Source organism: Myotis brandtii, unplaced genomic scaffold, assembly GCF_000412655.1.
Source record: "Myotis brandtii unplaced genomic scaffold, ASM41265v1 scaffold90, whole genome shotgun sequence".
NCBI lineage: Eukaryota > Metazoa > Chordata > Mammalia > Chiroptera > Vespertilionidae > Myotis > Myotis brandtii.
Window position 1 is genome coordinate 474810 of NW_005371694.1, and position 22996 is coordinate 497805.

The following is a 22996-nucleotide window of genomic DNA, read 5'->3' on the forward strand; positions in this document are numbered from 1 at the left end:
CGGTGTTTACCTATGCCGCCATCTTGGTCTCTCTCCCTTCAAACCGCTTTTTAAATAAAAGTGTTGACATGTGCTGCTGAAGTGGCCTGGGATGGAATATCAGTATTCCCGATATAATAACAAACACAAAAGAGCAGGGGACCAGGCAAAGGATCCTGCAGATTGTCAGTCATTCATAAACCCTGGATCTTAATTAAGAGACCTGAAAAGAAAAAAGATCCTTCTTTCTTTCTTTCTTTCTTTCTTTCTTTCTTTCTTTCTTTCTTTCTTTCTTTCTTTCTTTCTTTCTTTCTTTCTTTCTTTCTTTTCTTCTTTCTTAAAAAAATTATCTTTATTGTTGAAAGTATTACATGTATCTCCCTTCTTCCCATTGACCTCCTCCACCCTGCACCACCCCCAGGCCTTCACACACATTGTCTGTGTCCATAGTTTATGCATATATATGCATACAAGTTTTTTGGTCAATCTCTCCCCACTGCCACACTCCCCCCTCCCGCCCAACCCCCTTCCCTCTGAGAATCAATAGTCTGTTCTGTGCTTCTATGTCTCTGGATCTATTTTGTTCATTAGATTCCACATATGAGTGAGATTATGTGGTACTTATCTTTCTCTGACTGGCTTATTTCACTTAGCCCTTCCTTCTTTCCTTCCTTCCTTCCTTCCTTCCTTCCTTCCTTCCTTCCTTCCTTCCTTCCCTTTTATTTAAAGCAAAGAAAAGCAAAACTATATAACTTTTAGAAGAGGACAAGTACACAAATTCTCTGAAGGTATAATTTACATCCATTATCCAAATCTTTCTTTAAGGTCTCAGAGAGTTTGTCTTAATTATGAAGGCAAATATCTCACAAAAGGACACCATGGCTTGTGGTCTTTGAATAGAGGTGCACAAAGAAGACCAAACTTTAGACTCAGATAAAATACAATACCCTTAATTAATCTTACAGCAATAATATCTTTACTGTTATAGAACAATGTTCATAAAGTATAGGACATTCATGCACATCCTCATGGTGCTTACTATGACTGAGAACCCGCAGTGCTGTTATCAGTATTTTTCTTTAGATTGATTCAGCATGGGGTATGCAGATATTAGGGCCTGGAGGGCAGCCCATAATGAAGACATGGGCACACTTTTCACTCTGGTCTGGGGTTAACTGCTCTTGATTCTTTTATTCAAGGCAAAATGAAGTTGCTGTCTTGGGGGATCTGAACCTGAATCTGGGAATCGTTATATAGATTGTTACATATGAAGCAATGACACTCTTTTGCAAGCACACTGGCAAAAATTCCTTTTATGCATTTGATCAACTATGGAATAGTTTGCTCCAATTCAGTCTTCCATTGTGGAACCAAGGACTTCATGAGAACTTCCTGTGAAATTGCATGAAGACAGAGCTGTAGGTTCTACATACCAATACTGGATGCTGTATATTTAGTGGAATCCTCATTATAACCGAAGAGTATTTTTAAATTGACATTTTACCTCTTAGGTTTTTTTTTTTTGATTCTTTAAACTGAATGTTATTGTTCAGTTTAATTTCCCAGCACCTTGAATGACAAGCTTTATAATACTGGCATTGGGTATCAGGACTACAGCCTTCTAAACCTCAGATCAGCATCTCTGAAAAGGAAAGTATCTTTTCTCATATTGTTCAGCTCCCAGTAGCCCATTGTAAGAATCCCCTCTACAACACCCTGAACATCTCAGGTAGCCTTTTGCGAATATTCTCGGTGACGGGGCCCTCAGCAATTCTTAAGCCAGTCCTTTCTGTTTCAGTGGTTCTAATTATTTGAATGTTTTCCCACCAAAAACGCAAATCTGCCTCTTTGACCCCTCAATCTTTTTGTCTCAGATTTGCTTTCTAAAGCTACAAATATAGGTCTTTCCCTTAGTTAAAATTTCAAAATATTAAAGAGAGGTTTTTGTTCTCCCCAAATCTCTTTTCTAGGCAAAATTTTTATTATTCCTTCAAAAAAATGTTTACTGAGTAGGTACAATGAGCAAAAACTGGGTTAGATGCAGCGGGTGACCTAAAGGTGCTTCAGACAACGATTTCTCATTGACTTTGCATACAGAACTGACAGCATGGGACTGGCTTCTTCTAGATAAACTGTCCTATCATTTGTTTCTAGGTTGAGTGCTCCTTGAGTGACCATGGGGTCACCTGAATACCCCAGAGCCTGCTAGTAGACACATATGTGGGTACTCAATAAATGTTTTCTAACTTTGTTCTATTCCTCTAAAACTGAGTCCCCCTAAACCTGATTATAATGTTACTTGAGGCCTGATGCACAGATTCGTGCACTGGTGGGGTCCCTCAGCATGGCCTGTGGGGATTGGCCAAAACCAGCAGTCCAACGCCACCTTCTGCTCCTGCCTGCTGCTCCCGCTCATTCTGGCCCTGCTGCGCCTGCCTGTAGCTGCTGCAGAGGCAGGAGAGTCTCGCGCTGCTGCAGCTGTGTTCACTAACTCTGAGCCCTGTCAGTCAGCTGAGCAGCGCTCCAGCTGTGGGAGCGCACTGACCACCAGGGTCAGCTCCTGCATTGAGCGTCTGCCCCTGGTGTTCAGTGCACACAATAGCAACCAGTTGACTGGATGTTGGGCCATTCGGTTGCTTAGGGTTTTATATATATATATATGTATATATAGATAGATTCCCTTAGTTTGACCTGTAGCAAGCACAGTGGAGGTCTTATACCTCTTGATCTAACTCTGACAAGTCCTCAGCCCACATAGACGGCTGTATAAGATTCTATGGCACACATTATCTCACTTGACATGCCCAATAACTATGAGAGGTAGATACTGTTTTGCCCAGATTTTAGATGAGAAAACAGACAGAGATAAGAGAGCTAAAATGCTTGAAGCCATAGGTGTGTTCAAATTATTATATTTGAGACTTCTTCTAATATAAAGACCCTCACTCCTGTTTTTCTACCATTTTCTAATTTTGTACCTGAGTTTTTGATACTGTTGTGGAACTATACCATCATTTTTATAAAATTATATCTTATTAGTTTTAGCTATTCCTTTCAGTTTGTGTACTTGTTACTAATGTGCTAAGCTTATTTTTCAATTATGTTGTTGATGAGAAAAACTGGTGGTTCAAAGGCAGAGAGCTGTGTCATCCTATGAGGATCTTTGCTCCAGGATGACCTTGATGCTCTCATCAATACTGTTTTGGGTATATTTGTGCAACTATTCTATCATGTAGTCTACATTTTTCCATTTTGACCATAAGAAATAACATGATAAATTAAAATGTATTTTGCTTTAAATTAGATATTTTACTATATGATTTATATTGCTTTTCATATAAAAAGCATATGACAGATTTTTATTTGCTATTCCAGAGCATGTGATTTGGTTCATACTATAGTTTAATATATGTATTAATGTATGTATTAATGAATTCATGTGTGTAAATTTTATCATCTATTTAGCTCTCATGATAGTTTTCCTTTCTTTATTGCTTCTACCTGTTTCTATTTACTGATGTTTTAAAATATGGGGGAAACAGTATATTTAAGAGAAAAAAAAACACCTTGATGCAAAATAATATATTTTCCCAACAGAAACACTTACTTATTTCAGTGTATCTATGCAAAACTTAAAAACCTAATTTAAAAATGTATGAAGAAACTATCATGTGGAGGATGTTACTTAGGAACTGAATTACAGGATTTGCCTGTCTCTCTTTTCCTCTTGCCTTGGGCAATCTAGTCTAATTACAAAACTTGCTTTTGATTCTGTTTTGTGTTTTTCAGCAATGCATGGAAAAAGCTAATAAAAAAATAAAATGAGAAACTGTGATGGCTAGTCAAAATCCCATAGATTTCTCTACTGTTGCTTGGCCTGTCTTTGGGGATGAACTCTAAAATGTTACCTTCAATGGATCATTAGATGTACTGTGCCTATTGGTCTCTGCTTCTCTTAAATAAAGAGAAAAGATTATTTTAATTTTAGAGTTTTCAAAGCTAAAAATATGAAAATTATGGCTTATCTTCCATTTATCCCTTATCTGTAATTGTTGGGAGGTTTTGTAACCATGGAAGACACTAGACCAATAATTTCAGGGATGGGTAATATCTCTGTTTAGATAGAGAAAAGCAATTTACCACCTCTCCTTGTCCTCTAGTGTGTTTTTGTAAGAGAAGAAAAAAACTCTTTTCCCTCTACCCATCTTAGGTCTATTGGCTGGGGTCCTGTAAATTAGATTAATAAAAGACAAAGTAACAAAAGAAAAACAAACAAGTTTATTAGCATGTGCATTGTGAGTATGCATGGGACTACTCAATGATGAGCATCTCAAAGTGGTGGTTAGAACTTGGCCTTATATAGCAACTTAACAAAAGAACAATAGAGTTTTAGAGAAGTGACAAGACAAAGGAAAAGGACTTTTGAGTTTCTAGGGTGGCAAATTGTGGAAAGATTAATATATGGGGAATTAATGGAAGATAAGGGCTAGTTAGTAAGTTTGTTATGTGAATTCCTGTGGTGCTGATAAGGGTCTATACTTGTCTTTGGTAATGTCTGTCCTTCCTGGTAAAGAGGGGAAGTGGGGGAGGGGTTGGGGGGACAGCTTTACAAATTTATAGCCTGTTTTTAGTCAAATAGAGGGAGAAAAGAGAGCTTTTCTTATATCTGCTTCTTTTCAATTGCCTTCAGCTCAAAATAATCCTTATGCCAAAGAGGCAAATTTTGGGGTGGCATATTCTGCTACCCTTCATTTTGGAAGGACGTTGGATTAAATGGATTGCTGATTAAAAGGATTGTTGTCTTTTGATCCAAATGTCAACAACTGAAACCACCCTGGCTGTGGTTTCAGAGAGCTTTTCTTATATCTGCTTCTTTACAATTGCCTTCAGCTCAAAATAATCCTTATGCCAAAGAGGCAAATTTTGGGGTGGCATATTCTGCTACCCTTCATTTTGGAAGGACGTTGGATTAAATGGATTGCTGATTAAAAGGATTGTTGTCTTTTGATCCAAATGTCAACAACTGAAACCACCCTGGCTGTGGTTTTGAGTGGGTTTTCCTGAAACGTAAAGTTAATTACCAATAACCTCTGTGACAACACTACTGCAAACCAAAGACAATATGACAAAGTCGGTAACTTTAATAAATGTTGCTAAGTAAACCTGATAAGATCACAGACATGTTTCTTTCTTCTTTGGGAGACAAAAGAAAAATGTATAGAAGAAGGGTGGGAAATTGGGGAGGATTTTTGAGTCCTGATATTGTTTTCAAGGGTTGGTGGCAGTGTTAGTGGGTTGATGATGGACAAAAACAGTATGTTATTAATACAAATTTGTGGCATTTTTAGCCTGTCAGAATAAAGGAGATTTCTGGATGGTGTATGTCCATTGCTCCTCTGGCCTAAACAACCATGTTGTTTGAAGTGAGTGGTGTTGAGAAGCGACATATGCTTCTTCCCCTCCATGCAGAGCAATGAAATTTGGAAATATGTGCTGAAGGAGAAAACATAGTTTCCTATGGCAATTTATCTCCAAGAAAGGACAGCTTCCTGGGATAGTGATAATGGTTGCTAAAACCTCACTGAGAAAAATAATTCAATCGCCCAAATTTGGGATGAGATCATGCTGCAGCTGGCTCAGTAAAGTGGCAAGGGACCCTCAGTCTGCTTTGGAGAGAGGCATTGTGATTGGGAATCATGTGGATGTAGCTTCCTTTTACTGACACTGGATATGATCGAAGTGTCCAGGGGACTTTCAGAGTACTAGATACCATTCACATAACACAGCATTGTGTAGACTCATGAAGTTTTTTTTAATGCTATTTAAACTTGCTTTCATAACAACCTGAATAAAATAAAAAATATGTTAGGTTATTTCATTTTATGAACATAAATGTCTTATTTATATAGTCCTCTTTTTACAGATGTTAGGGTTTTTATGTGAAATTTTCAGTGTATTGGTTTCTCCTTTACTATTAGACACTAAATTCTTTGATTGAGGGGCTGTGCTGTTTAGCACTGTAACTGCAATTCAATAGGCATTCAATAAATGTAAACTGAATGAGTTGATGAAAAATATCTAGAGGAAGTAAAAATATTCAACTTTAAGAATGTTACATGATTGGATGACTTCAAGGAAGTTAGTTGAAATGACATTTTTTTTCTTGTATTTACTGTGATGTGAAATAGGGTAATAAAAAGCCACTTGAAATAATACTGAGTTGAGTATGGGTAAGCTAGTACATTTTTGTGTGTGAAGCTAATCAGTTTTGTAAAAGACAAGTAACAGAAAATATGTAAAAACTAGGGGACAGTGCACGAATTCATGCACATTGAAAGGAACTGTGGGCCATGGTGGGCACAGGGATGGGTCTCGGCCCATCCTCCGCACCCCTGCCCGGCCCTTCCCACCATGGCCCCCAGTCCCCTGTCTGCCAGCAGCTCTGTTCCCGCTGCCACTGCTCCCACGTGCTGATGGTGCTGGCCCTGCTTGCACCCGCAGAGCAGTTGGGGCTGGCGCCAGCAGTGGGTGCAAGAGAGGCTGGCGCTGTCAGTGGGTGCGAGTGGTGGCTGCTGCCCCGATCACCCCTCAGGAGCAAGGGGAGCTGGAGAAGCCCTCAGTGGGGCTGGCAGCCACCAATCGCACCTGCTGATGGCGCCGAGCGATTGAGACCAGCACCAGGTGTTGGCAGCAGGTGTGAGTGGGGCTGTCACCAGCAGCAGGTGCAAGAGGCGGCTGCTGGCCCCGATTGCCCCTCAGGAGCAGAGGGAGGTGGAGAAGCCCTGAGGGGTGATCGGGGCTGGCAGCCACCGATTGGGGCTGGCAGCCGCTGCTAGCAATCCGGGCCAGCACTGGGCACCAGCAGCAGGTGCGAGTGCCAGGTGGGATTGAAGTGTGTGGGAGCAAAGAATTTTCAGTAACCACCAGAGGCTTGTCCCGATGACAGTGACCAGTGCCCCGCCTTGGTGTGGTGCCCCACTCACCTGGTCCACCATCCCGCTGTGGCTGACGCCCACCATGTTCTGCACACACCCTCTAGTGGTCAGTGCATGGCATAGCGACCGGTTGTTCCGCTGTTTGGTCTATTTGCATATTAGGGTTTTATATATATAGGTAACTGATTAAACACTTTGGCAAGTCAGTGTAAATTTATGGTAGGCAGCAAAAATTCTATATCCACTTCTAACTAGGCCATCTCTGTGATTTACCTTGGAGAAATCTAATTACCCTTGATTATTTGACCTTCAATGTGTCAACATAAGTGTTTTCTCAACCTGGCTTCATGGAAATATGGTAGCTGTGCTTGACAGAGATCACATTTTTCTGTAAAAATGTTAAAAGCCATGGTCTATTTCCTTAGTTTTGAATCTTCCATTGCACTTTTGTAACTTTTGTAACTTTCAGATTGTTGTCCAGATAAATCACATCCAATAATGGGGAGAGAGGTGTGAGGTAGGGGTTGATGTAAGGAAGAAATGAGTTTATATTTCTGAAATTTTAGAATAATGTCTGCCACATAATTCGGCTTCAATAACTGTTAACTATTATACTTATCTTTCATACTTCTAACAGAAGAAATATAAGGTAGTTATTGTATAGACTTTGCTAGTGTCCTGGTGCATGGATTTGTGCACATTGAAAGGAAGTTAATTTGAAGAAATTTTTTAATATTGCTATTCACGTCTTGCTAATGAAAAGAAAATAGGTTTCTACAGAGTCTCCTATCTACCTACTCCAGTACTTCTGTGAGGATCAAATGAGATGAGGCATGGGAAAACACTTCACAAACATTTGGTTAAACTGTAAAATGTTTGCACCTGGCTATAAAGCAAATTGGATTCCTGGGCTGAAGAAACTCCCAGGAGGCTAGTTGCTAGGGAGAGGAAGCTGGGTGTTGCTACGTGATCTTATTACCCAGCACCCACAGCAACCATTTCTGGGCTGGGCTGGGCTGGGCTGTGGGCTGCATTTTGCTCCATGGGCTCTTAGCAGCATTGGCTGTGATTTGATGGGCTGTCACTCCAGGGTGGTGGCAGGGCCTGTGTCCCACTTGGGGGAAGCCGAGTGTTGGTTTGTTGGTGCCAGGTCTGTGGTGCCATTTATTTTTAAATGGCCAGTGCGCTGTGCGTCATGGCAGCTCCTGTGTTGAGCGTCTGCCCCCTGGTGGTCAGTGTGCATCATAGCTATTAGTCAGACGGATGGACACTTAGCTTTTTATATATATAGACTAGAGGCCCAGCGCACGGGTTTGTGCATCAGTGGGGTCCCTCCGCCTGGCCTGCGGGGATTGCCCCGAAACCGGCTCTCCGACTTCCCCTGAGGGGTCCTGGATTGCGAGAGGGAAGTTCACAGGTGACACACCCTGGAATCGGGCTCCCTCCTCTCTGGTTCCGGGTGCGTCACCCGAGAACCACAGTTGCCAAGTCACCGCAGCTCGGCAGTTCCTGTGTTGAGTGTCTGCCCCCTGGTGGTCATTGTGCATCATAGCTACTGGTTGGATGGTCGGATGGTTGCTTAGGTTTTTATATATACAGATTCTATGTCACTCAGGGTGGATACAGAACTCTTATGTCACTTCAGCCCAAGATTATAATTTGTTCTGAGGATTCTGGTGGGTGAAGGTCAAGGGTCTCCACAATGGGAAGAAGGGATCAGGAGCATCAAATAATCAAGAAGACACAGCAGGATTGGGCAATGATTGCATACTTAGAGTGAGGCTGTAGTAAGTTTATTATTTCATTCATAGCTTCTTATGAGGTTGGTTGTAACTTGATAGCTATAGAACCAGTCTTATCTATTTATTTGCTCATTCAGTGATCTTTTGATTCATCTTTCATTTAAGGAGGTACCTGAGGCAGTTCCAGGTACCCGAAATACATCAATGAACAAATAGAAAAGATCGTGTGGCTTGCATTCTAACATGGAAAGACAGAAAATAAGCAGTAAGTATAAGTAGATTAAGTAGAACATTGGATGGTGAGAATGGCTATGGAAAAACAAAAAGGTAGATCAAGGAAAGAGGAATCAGGAATGCCTGAATAGGGTAGGATGGTCAAGGTTAGGATTCATTAAAGAAGTGAAATCTAAGGAGACTTGAAGGAGATGAGGGAACTGGTTGTGCAGATAGCTGAAGGCTATGCCTGTCATGTTTGAGGTAAAAAGGCCTGTGTAACTAGATTGGAGTAAGCAAGGGGGAGAGTAGTGAGAGGTGAAATCAGAGGGGTTATGAAGGCCAGATGACATAAGGCCTGGAAGCCACTATGAAAACGTTGGTGATCCTACGAAGGGTTTGAGTTCGTGTTTTAAAAGACCACTGTGACTTCTGTGTTGAGAACAGATTCTAAGGGAAAAGGATAGAAGCAGGGAGACCTGTTAGGAAGCTATTGCAGCTCCAAGAGAGAGTTGCCAGAGAGGTGCGAAGTAATTCAATTCTGATACATTTTTAATCTAAAGCCAATATCCTAATGGATGCGATGTAGGGAATGAGGAAATAAAGGAACCAAAATTACAAGACATTTTTGACAGAACATCTGAAAAATGGAGCTTTTATCAACTGAACTGTTTGTATTAGGTTTGGGCAAGAACATCAGAAATTTTTTTTAGAGGTCTATTAGCCATCTGGATATTCAAATCTGGAGTTAAAGTAAGAAGTCTTGGCTAGAGGTATAAATTTGTATTTTGTGGTTGTTGTTTTTTTTTGCTTATAGATAGAATGTAAAACCATGGGATTGGATAAGATCACCAAGGGAGTGAGTGCACATAGAGGAGGACCAACAACTCAGTGCTGGGGGTACTCTAACAGTAGGGGATTGAGGTGCAGAAGAGAAACCAGCAAAAAAAAATGAGGAATGACCAGTGATGTAGGAATAGAAGTAGGTGAGTCATAGATGCCCAATGGAAAAAGTGTACAAATGAATGATCGACCAAATATGTCAAATGTTGATGATGGGTCAAGTAACATGAGGTGTAACAGTTGACTACTGGATTTAACTCATGAAAGTTATTTGGTAACCTTGACAAGAGCAGTTACACTGGATGTGTGGGAGTGAAAGCCTGCTTGGAGTGGATAAATGGAGAATTGAAGGAGATGAATTAGAGACAGCAAATAGACTAGTAGTCCAGGCTAGTCAGAATTTGGGCACCTCTTTCTTCAAGTATTCCTCCATTGGCCCATTATTGTGCCCAAGTTACCAAAGTTAACATTTCCTTACTTCCCTGTGAACTCAATGATTAAAAATGTAAATATCCTTAAATTAGTATCTCAAAATTATTAACATTGTGTTATAGATTTGTCTGTTTGCACTGATCCTTGGTGACAATAAAATTGTAGAATTTCAGAGCTCTAAGGGATACTAGACATATTATAGCCCCATCCCTATTAACAGAAGTAAGTATACATAGAGAAAGTGACTTGCTCAAGGTCACATAGTCGGTGAATAACAGTGTTAAAACTAGGACCCAGGATTTCTATTCTAGTGCCTTTTCACCTCCACAATATTTTCTCTTGGACATGATTCAACATGTCTGTAGGACATGTAAAGACTAGAGGAGATAATAAGTAAATGTCTGTTAAAGGAAAAAGAGAAGGAGAGAAAGTGAATAGATGAGTAAAGACAAGAATATATAGGAAAACTAGTTGAGGCCTGGAAGGCTGATGGTTGGAGATGTGCTCTGGGATACACAAGAGAGGAAAGCCAGGGTGAAAAACTATAATAGCTGAGGAAACAATAAATGAGAATTGCAGGCTGCATTGTGAGCATTTTTTATTTTGAAAACATCAGGGGTATTTGAAATTGTTTAAAAAGTAAATACAAACTGTTAACTAGAGTTAATGGAAGGACTGAAGATGGAGAAGCTCTTTACTAACCAGAATTGAAATGATGGCTTTTTTTTTTTTTTTAAATCCTCCCTGACAACTACTGACTTGGCAGCAGCAGGTTTACAATGCCCTGAAAATAACCAGATATGAGAGGTTTCAACTTGCTGGAACTCTTATTATATGCTTGAATGATTCCTGGAACAAAAGAAAGCTGCGCATGATTGTTTAGGAAAAGTATAAGATAAACAAAGCATATGTTTTCTAACATCTACTGACTGAAATCTGATAGTCATGCTATATTGCTCTCTGCTCATTTTAAGGTTAGGCGATGAAGATTACTTTAGTGGTTCTTAAGTTCAACACATAAATAAATGATGTTAAGACTCCACTTTAACTTATGCCCCTCAATTTTTCATACATATTTGCGGCTTTTCTTTCAGAAAGGAAAATGCACATTACTTGTTCTCTTGGAAACATTCCATCCCTTTTTAGGCTTTTTTTCTTTCGCTTTTGAAAGATCCCCCTCACACTGCATAAATAGAAATGTCCCTGAGATTCATTTGATTTCATGGATGGCAGAGTGCTCATTTCAAGTATCTTTGGGAGAACCAGATAAAATAGATACACTATACTGCATTACCTGATTTAGTGCCGAGGACTGTTAGAGAACTAGATGGCTGTGGGAAATTGTAATGGGAAACTCAAGTTAGTTTTCACTTTAAGTTCAGCACCTCGGATCCAGTGGAGTTGAGGGGAGTCAAAAGTTATTACTATCTGATTTGACTGCTCACCGTTCCAAGGGAAATAAGTGAGTTGTGCCTGTGTTTTGCTGGTGGTAAGGAAAATGCTCCTATCACCTTGGTGCTAAATGGCAGCTCTTGAGCAGTGTCAGCAGAGAACTGGCTGGGAGAGGTGACTTGTTCTTTCTTTCTTGCAGCCATTACTTTGTCAGGTTGAAGGCACATTGGTGAAGCAGTGGGGGGAATCTTACACCTCTGTTTATCGGGCTGTATCTGTTCTTGGGAGAAAAAGAAACCATCCATTTTCAAAGCTGTCAATCTGGTACCCCCAGCCACCATAAAAGCCACTTCAATTTATTTCTCCAGTTCTTTACACTTTGCAGAGAGTTTATTGTAAAGATGTATTAACCAGTAAGATGCCTGTAAGATAAATTGCACTCAACTTTGGGAAGAGATAGCAACTTTTGCAAAGATGCCAATGGTGTTTTAAGAAGGAGAAAAAGGTAGTCGTGCTTAACACTGCTGGCAGCATCATTATCTTTATCTCAGCCACTCTTTTTTATTTCTATTAGCATGAAGTTTTCATCTCGTATTCACTCTTCTTCTCACTAGCTCCCTTCGTTTTGAATTTAACATTGTTTCTGCTTATTCACTCTTGCTTTGCTTTTATTATTATTATTTTTGTTCTTGCTTCCCTGATTTTTCCCACTCACAATGAAGGAGACATTTACATAACATTATTGGATGTTTTCCTCTGTCTAGGTTCCATCATAGCCAGGGCAAGCTAGCATTCCCAGAGCAAGGACATAACTCTTTTTTTAAAAAAATATATTTTATTGATTTTTTACAGAGGAAGGGAGAGAGATAGAGAGTTAGAAACATCGATGAGAGAGAAACATCGATCAGCTGCCTCCTGCACACCCCTCACTGGGGATGTGCCTGCAACCAAGGTACATGCCCTTGACCAGAATCGAACCTGGGACCCTTCAGTCCGCAGGCCGACGCTCTATCCACTGAGCCAAACCCGTCAGGGCAAGGACATAACTCTTTTTTTTTTTTAAAAAAATATATTTTATTGATTTTTTACAGAGGAAGGGAGAGAGATAGAGAGTTAGAAACATCGATGAGAGAGAAACATCGATCAGCTGCCTCCTGCACACCTCCTACTGGGGATGTGCCTGCAACCAAGGTACATGCCCTTGACCAGAATCGAACCTGGGACTCTTCAGTCCGCAGGCTGACGCTCTATCCACTGAGCCAAACCCATCAGGGCAAGGACATAACTCTTGATCTTACTAGCTAACATCACTAGCTAACATAACCTTGACTTCAAGCTGTCTGCATACAGTTCCAAGGGAAACTGAGGAGGGCCACTTGCCCTTGGCAGCAGTCCCTTTTCCTCTGCAAGCACTGGAATCATTCATGCTAAGTGTTATTATTTAATTTTAAATAAGCCCTGGACAGTATTCTAGGCATAGACCATATAGACCATGTTCTGAGGTCGGATTGACCCATGTCTCCAGCCTAGACAGTTATTAGTGTAGGAAATTCAGGGATAAAAATCACTGGGAAAATACCACCATTCCTTAAGAACTCTGATAATATAGCCAATAACCAATAACCAATTTCTCCTTTTGTCAAGTGAAACACAGTAAAATTAGCAAAATAAATAAATAAAATAAAATAAATCTATGTGCTTTAGCAAACAATTTTGAGTCTGCTGCTTTTAAAATGGTGGATAAATGAAAAAATGTCACAAATACGTTCAGGTGAGTTTGACAGTTGACTACTGAGCAATAGTTGTACATCGAGACTGGAATCACCAAACTGCAACATCGGCTTGTCTCTGGTTTATATGTGTAGTCTGAGGTGTATTTGAAATTCTGAAGTATTTTGGGAAATGGCTACATGTAAACAAGCATAGGGAAACCTGAAATGGGCCATATTTAGATTTTTCTTCATTTAGAGTTTCTTTAAGTTTGTAGGAAACTTCCGAAGAATTGTTTCTACTATTAATTATTTCTTCTTTATGTCAATGAATGTGCTTACTAGGCTTAGAGAATGCCCAAGGGCTATATGACATGGTCATGACATTGAAGTTCTTTTACTATTATATCTCTTCAGACTCCAAAGCACCGTCTGGTAGGGATTAGTTTCTTTAATGCCCTTGAACAAGTTTCAAATCTAGGATGTTGTCTCACCTGCAGGGAACCTTTCCCCAACTTTGCTTCATGGATTGACATCCTCTGGTCCTTTCAGCCCCCCAACACTTTGCTTTCTTCAGTTGCTCCAAAGTTTATGTTCTCTAGATTGGCATTTCTAGTCATTTAGGTCTTAGTTCAAGGCCCACCTCTCTCAGCTCACTCTCCTCTTTATATGAGTAATTATAGCTTTTAATGTTTGTATCATTCATTAAAATCACATATGTCCTTACATTTTTACTCAATAATTTTATGTTCCCTTTATGATAAAAAACAACAAGACAAAATGAAATATCTATTAGACACTCCACCCCACACTCAGCCATAACATAGTTTTGACTTCATATTAATTTGTTAGGGAACATTTAGCGAATGAGTGAATAAACTGGATACCATTTTGTAAGTAAACCTCAACTCAGAAATATAACTAGCTGCCAAAATACCTCTCTTTATCCTAATATTTTCCTTAAATTTGGCTTTTTCTCTTTCTCTCTGTCCTCTTTTTGATTCATGATATCAACTTTGACCTTGTTATTGCACTTGGAGTAAGAATTCAAAGCACATGGGAACAAAAGTATTCAGGACCTTTTATTCATTAATACAATATTTTCTTCTCTGGATTTTAAAAGCTTCAGTGGACAAGTGTGAAGTTTATATTAAAAAAAATCAAGAAATCAAAGACCATTTAAGTGGGCCTGACATGATTTCGAATTTTTAAAAAATGCTCATTTTTGGTTAGTGGTGCTGAAGTGGGGAAGAAAAGGAAACATTCTGAAACGTTACTTGGTCTACTGGAAAGAACACAAGATTTAGGAGGTAGTGAAAGAAGGTGTATCATATTTGAGAACCTATAACATATAAGGCACCATATTAGGTATTTTCCACCAACATATCAATTCTCTGATGGAGGTGCAATTAATCCTATTTTTCAGAAGGGAAATAGAGGTTCACAGAATTTAAGTACTTTGCCTAGGGTCACACAGCTAATAAGTAGCAGGACCAAGATTTAAACCTAGGTTTGATTCCCAAATCCATGATCATCTTACTGAATTATAATCATAACTATATCATAACCTCTATGGGAATCAGCTGGACACAGGTTTGACTCCAACTTCCCAAACTTACTAACTTATATCTATTTAGTCTGATGGATTTCTTTGAGTATAAATACTGAGTGAAGAATAGCTTTTGATATTATGCAATATATGTATACATATACATATACATATACATATACACATACATTACATATACATATACATATACACATACATTACATATAAATATACACCTTATCAGAGAGGACACCTAAAAAATTCCGCTAGCATATGCCAGAATCAGAAAATTGAAGAAATTAGGTATTAAAAATAATTCCCAATAGTCTCACCAACAACTAAAGACCAAAATGTCATATAAAGTTCTACCTTCGCCTATGGCTACTTTGCTTAGAGCTGGTTCTTTGTTACCTAAAAGCTCTCTCCCTCTGGTTTCTGTCACCCAGAGTTGTAACATGCTATGTAGTGATGTATAGACACATCAGTGAGCTCCCTTAGAGAATCTTTTTTTTTTTATGAATGACCAGTGAGGTCATTGTCAATGAATATACATAGGAACCACACTTTACTAAGGCTATGAAACAATATAAATTAAACATGATACAAGCTTGGGAAAAATCAAATCGAGTTTACAATGCTACCTTGGGAGCACTAGATGATCTCTGCTTGGACTTGGCTAACATTTGCTCACTTCCTGACGTTATATTTAATCTGATAAAATCTTGAGCCGAAAGTTCTTAGTCAGAGGTCCCATTCTTCGGACGTTTTTCTCTGTGAAGTCTACAAAAATATTACGACTTCTGTGGTTCTGTATACTTCAGCTGCCTGGTTGAAATCTTGATTTAGTTAAAATGTCAGTCTGTTTTGGGGTTTAATTTGTTTTGTTTGGAATTTTAACCAAGTTTGTACAAAAATTTATGAGCCATCATGGACTTAGGTCTGAGAGGCCCTGAAGGGGGTGGTGCGTAATATATTCTTTTATCTTTTAATGTTGGCCTTCAGTTTTATTGGGAGCAAATTGAGGGATTCAGACCCCATAAGTGGTTTTTAATTTGAAGGGGATGGGGAGGAGCCTCTTTATAAAAGCTGATGGAGTCTATGGATATTCTCAGAAAAATGTATTGCAACTTCAAGGGGTTGCCACACCACCTAAAGGATTCCCAGGAGCCTAAGAACCCCTGGTTGAGAATCCTTGGATTAAGTGATCTCTTGGGTTCCTTGTAGTTCAAATATATTATTATTCCACATTTCCTATGATGATTTGTGTGACTATCAAATAATAAAAATGGACCTGAACTATTTAGATAGATTTAACTTATGTAGTTATAAATGACAGAATGTCATCTGATAGTTTCCTTTTATTTATTTATTTTTTTAACAGTCTTTCTAAACCTTGTCTGCTCTTTAGAATCACCTGGGGAGCTTTTAAAAATTCCAGTGCCTGGCCACACCCCAAGTCACTTAAAGTAGAATCTCTGGAGGTGGAGCCCAGACATCAGTTCAGCGAAGCTCCTCGGGTGGTTTCATTGTGCAGCCAGGATTAAAACATCTTCAGAAGTTCTAGATAACAGGACATCAACCACCAGCCGAGGATGAAAGGACAGTCCATTCTTTTTCTGCTTTCAAATGTCTGGTGTTGAACACTATATTTTCAGCACAAAATGAGGTTTGAAAACTCTTGTGTGTAATCATGCCTCCCAATGTGTTACTTTCTCAGATGAGCTGAGCAAATGTTACAAATACTTAATGACCTTCCTAGTACTGTATAGAGATTCAGGAAGGACTGTGTTAGGACATGACCTGCTCTGCCACAAGCACAGCTCAGGAAAGGTTTGTTTTCAACATAAGAACAATTACCATTGTCATATTGCAAACTGTGTGCAAATTGTTTTATTATAAACTCACCGTTGGTCCCTATTTAACTGGGAAATCATTCACTCTAAATTTATCTATTCTCTCTGCATGGCATTGACATTTGCAGGCAATGTCAGGCTTGCTGCATTTATAAGAAAAAAATGTCACAGAGAACAGGCGATGCTCTCATCTAACAGATTCATAATCTCTAGAGGATTTTTGGGACCTTCTCTCATGTTAACTCTTCCTGCTCTCTTGATAATTTTGACTTTTCATTGAACTCAGAGAACACAAACAGGGGTTTTCATGAAATGAAGCAGTAAAAGCTTTCTCCATCAGACCAGCCCTCCAAAGAAAGAATGCTCACTGCCAAAGGTTGAAGATGAGAAATGAGATGTGCAATGAAAAGTTGTTTGTTTTCAAGAGTTTTACAAGTCAATTTGGGTTATTCCATTAGCCAAGTCTTTATTTCTGTACGAGGCAACAATTACATGATTTCAATTTGAAAAAATGTCCATCTTTGCTTTCCATGGCATCTGTACTATATTCAAACCACTCTGCAATTTAATGCAGACAAAGACTTTCCAAGTCACATGGTCTGTTTGAGTAATAGGAGTCCATTAAGAATGAACAGAGACAACCTGCATTACAGTGATTTTTCCCTTTGTGGGTTTTGCAATTTCCCCACCAAGCTTTGGTGTTTGAAGATGACATTTTGAAAATTGGATTTAACTACCTGAAAACCCATGACACAGAATTGTCAGCAGCCAGTTGGTAACTTGGAAGGATTAGTCATAATTGTCTGTGTACCACAACTTCTTTTCTTTTAAATTTATAAAGAATCCTTATTCCCTGTATGACTTAAAAAAATCTTTATTGTTGAAAGTATTACATATGTCCCCCTTTTTCACCCATTGACCTCTTTAACCCACCTCCACCCTCAGTCCTGCCCCAGGCCTTCAGCACCCTATTGTCTGTGTCCTTTATATTTCTTTAGTGTCAGTTGTTACTTCTCTTTCATTTCTGATTTTAATAATTTGGGTCCTCTCTCTTTTTTTCTTAAAGAGTCTGGTTTTGTTTATTTTTTAAAAGAACTAACTCTTAGTTTCATTGTTCTTTGTATTGTTTTTTAGACTCTAGTTTATTTCTACTCCTATCTTTATTATTTCCCCTTTTCTATTCACTTTGGGCTTTGTTGTACTTTTTCCAGCTTCTTTCAGTGTAAAGTTAGATTGTTTATTGGAAATTTTTCTTGCTTCTTGAGGTAGGCCTATAATTTCCCTCTTAGGACTGCTTTTGCTATGTTTTATAAGTTTTGGGTTATTGTGTTCACATTTTCATTTGTTTCAAGATGTTTTTAATTTCTTTCTTAATCTCATTGTTAACTCATTCATTGTTTAGTAACATGTTATTTAGTCTCCATGTCTTTGTGTATTTTCAGGGGTTTTTTTTGTAATTGATTTCTAGTTCATACCATTATGGTAAGAGAAGATGCTTGATATAATTTCAATCTTCTTAAATTTATTGGGACTTATTTTGTGTCCTAGCATGTGGTAGACCCTAAAAAATGTTTCAATATACACTTGAGAATAATGTATATTCTGCTTCTTTGGGGTAAAATGCTCTGAAAATATTAATTAAATCCATTGGTATGATTTTTCATTTATGGCCAGTTTCCTTGTTAATTTTCTGTCTTGAAGATCTATCCATTGATGTCAATGGGTTGTTAGGTCTATCCTCCCTTCATGTCCTTCAAGATTTGCTTTATATATTTAGGTGCTCATGTGTTAGATGCATAAATATTTAAAAGGGTTATGTCCTTTATCTCTATGCAATGTCCTTTTTTTGTCTTTTATTATCGTCTTTGTTCTAAAGTCTATTTTGTCAGATATAAGTATTGCTACCTCAGCTTTTTAAAATTATCATTTGCATGAAATATCTTTTTCCATCTTTTTACTTTTAGTCTGTGTGTATCTTTCATTCTGACATGGGTGTCTTCTAGACAGAATATATATGGGTCTTATTTCTTATCCATTCAGCTACCTTATGTCTTCTTATTAGAGCATTTAAGTCATTTACATTTAAGAGATTATAGATTGTTACATATTTATTGTCATTTTATTCTTTTTAAAAATATATATTTTATTGATTTTTTACAGAGAGGAAGGGAGAGGGACAGAGAGCTAGAAACATCGATGAGAGAGAAACATCAATCAGCTGCCTCCTGCACACTCCCCGCTGGGGATGTGCCCGAAACCAAGGTACATGCCCTTGACCGGAATTGAACCCAGGACTCTTGAGTCCGCAGGCTGACGCTTAAGTCCGCAGTGGATACACTGAGCCAAACAGGTTAGGGCACCATTTTATTCTTTATAACTACGTTCCTCTGATTTTATTCGTCTCCTTCTTCTCTTTGTCCCACTCCCCTCCTCCTCCTCTTTCTTCTTCTTCAAAAAGATTCCTTTAACATTCTTGTAATACTGATTTGTTGGTAATGAACTCCTATAGCTTTTTCTTGTCTGGGAAGCTCTTTATCTCTCCTTCAATTTTAAATTATAGCCTTGCTGGGTAAAGTTGTCTTGATTATATGTTTTTGCTTTTCATCACTTTGAATATTTCATGCCAATCCCTTCTGGCTTGAAATGTTTCTATTGAAAAATCAGCTGAAAATCTTCTGGGAGCTCCCTTGTAGGTAACTAGCTGTGTTTTTAAGATTCTCTCTTTTAAGATTCTCTTATTGTCTTTAACTTTTGCCATTTTAATTATGATGTGTCTTGGTGTGGGCCTCTTTGGATTGATTTTGTTTGAGACTCTCTGTGCTTCTTAAACTTGTGTGTATCTTTTTCTTTTACCAGGTAAGGGAAATTTTCAGTGATTATTTCTTCAAATAGGTTCTGGACCCCTTGCTTTTTCTCTTCTCTCTTTTTTTTTTAATTTTTTTATTGCTTAAAGTATTACAAAGGGTATTACATATGTGTCCTTTTTTCCCCCACCCTTGACAATCCCCTGGCCTCCCCTACCTGCCAGTGTCTTATGTCCATTGGTTATGCTTATATGCATGCATACAAGTCCTTCGGTTGATCTCTTAACCCCTTCCCTCCAGTCCCCCAACCCTCCCTGGCCTTCCCGCGGCAGTTTGACAATCTGTTTGAGGCAGCTCTGCCTCTGTATCTATTATTGTTCAAAAGTTTATAATGGTCTCTATTATCCATGAATGTGTGAGATCATGTGGTATTTTTCCTTCATTGACTGGCTTATTTCACTTAGCATAATGCTCTCCAGTTCCATCCATGCCGTTGCAAATGGTAAGAGTTCCTTCTTTTTTACAGCAGCATAGTATTCCATCGTGTAGATGTACCACAGTTTTCTAATCCATTCATCTACTGATGGGCACTTAGGCTGTTTCCAAATCTTAGCTATGGTGAATTGTGCTGCTATGAACATAGGGGTGCATAGATCCTTTCTGATTGGTGTTTCTGGTTTCTTGGGATATATTCCTAGAAGTGGGATCACAGGGTCAAATGGGAGTTCCATTTCCAGCTTTTTGAGGAAACTCCATACTGTCTTCCATAGTGGCTGCACCAGTCTGCATTCCCACCAGCAGTGCACGAGTGTTCCTTTTTCTCCACATCCTCTCCAGCACTTGTCGTTTGTTGATTTGTTGATGATAGCCAGTCTGACAGGTGTGAGATGGTACCTCATTGTTGTTTTGATTTGCATCTCTCGGATGATTAGTGACTTTGAGCATGTTTTCATATGTCTCTTGGCTTTCTGAATGTCCTCTTTTAAAAGATGTCTATTTAGATCCTTTGCCCATTTTTTGATTGGATTGTTTATCTTCCTTTTGTTAAGTTGTATGAGTTCCCTATAAATTTTGGAGATTAGGCCCTTATCAGATATGACATTGGCAAATATGTTTTCCCACGCAGTGGGTTTTCTTGTTGTTTTGTTGATGGTTTCTTTTGCTGTGCAGAAGCTTTTTATTTTGATGTAGTCCCATTTGTTCATTTTCTATCTTCATTTTTTAAAATTCTTTTTTTTACTCCCTTTCTTCTTTCTCTCTCTCTCTTTCTTTCTTTCTCTCTTTCTTTCTTTCTTTCTTTCTTTCTTTCTTTCTTTCTTTCTTTCTTTCTTTCTTTCTTTCTTTCTTTCTTCTTTTCTTTCTTTTTCTTTTTTTTTTGTCTCTCTGATTGGATGTGTTCTGCTACCTTATCTTCCAAATTGCTGTTTAGATCATATCCTTCAACCAACCTACTATTTATTTTTTCTAGTGTATTCTCTATTTCAGATATTGTATTCTTTATTTCTGACTTGTTCTTTTTTATGGTTCTATGTCCTTTTTCATGCTATTATGGTTTTCACTAAGTTTCTTGGGCATTCTTATAACCATATTTTTGAACTCTGTATTTGATAAATTCCTCCATTTCATTTAGCTCCTTTTCTTGAGATTTCTTTTCTTCTTTTGTTTGGGGGCATGTTTTTTTTGTCTCTCCATTTTTGCTGCCTCTTTGTGTTTGTTTTTGTGCATTAGGTTGATTTGCTATGTCTCCCAGTCTTGGTAGGTGGCCTTGTGTAGTAGATACCCTGTGGGACCCATTGACACATTCTCCTTGATCACCTGAGCTGGGTCCTCCAAGAATGTCCCTTGTGTGAGTTATGTGAGCCCTCCTATTGTAATTTAGTCTTGATTGCTATTGGCCCATTTGTGCTTGGGTTCAATCCTCAGGCTGATGACTGACTGTGAGTGTGAGGATTGACCTTGACCACAATGTATGAGCTGCTGTGTAGGTGCTGAACATACTAAGTGGAATTTACTTCAACAGGGTCTGGTGCCTGCTGAGATCTCCCTTTCAATAGTCCATTCGTGAATCTAACTGCATCCTGCTCTGATGTTGTCTGAAGCTGGCCACTGGATGTGTTGATTCTGGGACCACTTAGGAGGGCCTCTGGTACAGGTTCAATCTCAGTGCCAGTGCTTGGTTTGAGGTCACACAGCAAAGTCTCAGTGTATACCAAGTCTGCTGCCACCCACCAGGTGTCCACAGACATTTGTGGTAGAGCAGGGTCTCAGGAAATAGTCAGGGTGAAGCCCACACAAACCAAGATTTAGGCACATGAAGGATGGGCTCTGCATCAGTTGGGCGTTTGAGGGAAAAATGCCCCCTGTCTTAGAGCCACACAACTCAATCTGGAGCAGTTTTAGTCAGAAGCTAGAGATCAGTAGGGCAGGGCTGTTAGAAATCAGGAGGGTGGGGCTAGTAGATTTCCCTTCAGGGGGAGTGCCAGTCAGGCTTGGGAGAAGGCTGAAGCTGTGGCTCCTGCCCCAGAGACACATAACTCAGTAACTGACACCCTCTGAGTCTGCCTGGACTTCTACACCACTGCCCAGGCAGCTAACTCCTCAGCAGGAAATGAGCTCTGCAGGGTGGGGTGACAGGGAGTCTAGAGGCTGGGGCCATTTTATTATCCCAGGCTGATGTCTAAGGAAAGGAGTGCTCTACCCAAGAAAGATGGTGTCTGAGGTATGGGAGAAGGACAGCACAGAGATCCTGGTGATTGTGCATTGGCCCTCTAAGAGTGCACCTGTGTCTCTAGAAAACTCTTGTCTCTCCTTGGCAGACAGAATCCCTGCTGATTTTCACAGCCAGATATTATGTGCTCTGGGATGGGGATCCTGGTGTGAGGTTGACACCCCATACTCCTCAGGTGGAACTTGTGCAGCTGAGATATCCCTCTGGAACCTCAGTCACTGTCCGTGGAGGTGTGGCCAGCCCTTTTCACGTCTCTGCCCCTTCCTACTAGTTGTAATGTGGTTTCTTCTATAAATCCTTGGTTTTAAGACTTTTGTTCAGCTAGTCTTCAGTTGGTTATTCAGGTTGATTTTTGTATATTTTAGTTGTAATTCCTGTTTGGTTCTGGGTGGAGGTAGCTTCCACCTACTCCACTGCCATCTTGGATCTCCAGGATTCTTTTAATATTACCTTTGTTCATGTAACCATCTTTGATATCTATACTACAGGTCCAGATCTCTCATTCCAAAGTAGGTCACTTTGCTCTGCATCATTCATAACAGAAATCATCTGAGGGCACAGGCATTCTTGGAATGGGATTATACTTTTCATTCCCTTAAGGCTGAGTTGTGTTCACCCCAAATCCATATATTGAAATTATAACTCCCAGTACTTCTGAATGTGAACTGTATTTGGAGCTAGGGTCTTTAAAGAGCTTGTTAAGTTAAAATGAACTCACTCAGTGGACCCTAATCCAACATGACTGGCATCCTTATAAAAAGAGGAAATTCTGACACAGACATGCACAGATGGAAGACCATGTGAAGACACAGATTGA